At 42.1% G+C, this 1,579-nt stretch overlaps 1 non-coding gene across 1 annotated transcript; it reads right to left on the minus strand.

The window, feature by feature from the left end:
• Positions 1-1,043: 1,043 nt before the first annotated feature.
• Positions 1,044-1,150, minus strand: LOC125185746 (small nucleolar RNA R71). The gene has a single exon (XR_007170247.1). It is a non-coding gene; the product is annotated as a small nucleolar RNA R71 (small nucleolar RNA).
• Between the last annotated feature and the right edge of the window lie 429 nt (positions 1,151-1,579).

Raw genomic sequence — 1,579 nt, forward strand, 5'->3', positions numbered from 1 at the left:
AGCTATGTGACTCGTTCTATCAAAGTAATAATTGGCTAGGGTATTGTAGTTGGAATTTTGTATAACCATAACTGTGAACACACATCCCTGGGATTCCCTTATCTCTATCGTCTTTCTCCGTGTTTTATTCGCTTTTAGTTGGTCTATGCTTTTTATTGTTTTTAGTTTTCCAAAAGTTTTCAAAACCCACTTGTTTTTTCAGATAGTATTTGAGTCTTAGTAGAGGATAGACACTTTGTGTTCGTCTTCCCCGTGTTCGATATCCGGTACTAACCTTTAGCTATACTATATATACTCTGTATACTTGCAGGTTTATTTAGTGCTAATAAAAAGTGCATCAAGTTTTTGGCGCCGTTGCCGGGGAAGACCATTCACTTTGGAGTGATATCTTCAAACGGAAAATTTTGCTACTTTGGATTTTAATAGCTTTCTGTTTTTAATTTTAGTTTCTAATTCGTTTTTGTTTTTGGTTCTTGCAGGTTTTGTATGCGAACGCGCTCTGGGAAGGACAACCTAGAACCGCTCGATTTGGAACTTGAAAGAACTCGTAGGAAAATAAGAAGTGAAAAGGGATCAGGATCAGGAACAATGGGTGACCGAACAAACATCGAGAAATTGCAGGAAATGGTGAAGCTACTGATGGATGAGAGAGATGCGGAAAGGGCAGCCCGCGAGGCTTTTGAGAAGAAGAATCAGGAAATACAACCCGTGATGAACATGTTCAATCATGGGAATATGATAACCTTTCCCGAAGGACCTCGTATAGACGCTAACAATTTCGAGTTACGCATGCCCCTTATTCAAAGGGTCGAGCAATCTCCTTTTGCAAGTAGGGCTACAGAGGATGCCAATCGCCATCTCTCCAAATTTGTGGAGATCTTAAACACTCTCAAGTTGAATGGTGTCGATGACGATGCCATAACCTTTTCATTAACTAATTATGTTAAAGAGTGGTTTGAATGTACGCCAGAGAAAAGGTCTCCACATGGAAGGACATTGTAGCTGCCTTCCTCGACAAGTACTATTAGCCGGGCACAATTTTGAAGCTCAAAAGCGAGATCTTCCAATTCATACAAGGCCATGACGAATCCCTCTATGAGGCATTTGCTCGTTTCAAAGCCCTTCTCCGAAAGTGCCCTAACCATGGTTTCATTGTGGACCATCAGGTAGGAATTCTCTATAATGGGTTTAACGAGAAAATTTGTGCTATGCTTGATTCAGGTGCAAATGGAGGGTTCTTAAGGAAGTCTGGTGAGGAAGCCATGGCGGTGATAGAGGAATTCACCACCAACAGCAGGGGGTGGTCGAAAGAAAGGCATAACCTAAAAAGGATAGCTGCAGTTGAAGAAGCCGAGGAAAGCTCTTTTGCAAAGGAATTGGCCGAGCTTTGAGTTAGTGTGGACCAAATGGATTCATCAAGGAAGGAGGACCCGATTCCACCAACCTCCATTATAGCAGTCTCTAAACCCGAAACTCCTACCCCGACAATGGAGGAAATCAACTACATGCAAGGAGGCGGTCCCAATAGAAATTACAACAATAATTATCGCCCTAACCAGGGGGGCGGTAATTTCAATAA

This window comes from Salvia hispanica, chromosome 1 (assembly GCF_029641045.1).
Source record: "Salvia hispanica isolate PSC_SH4W2 chromosome 1, Shi_PSC_v1, whole genome shotgun sequence".
Classification (NCBI taxonomy): Eukaryota; Viridiplantae; Streptophyta; class Magnoliopsida; order Lamiales; family Lamiaceae; genus Salvia; species Salvia hispanica.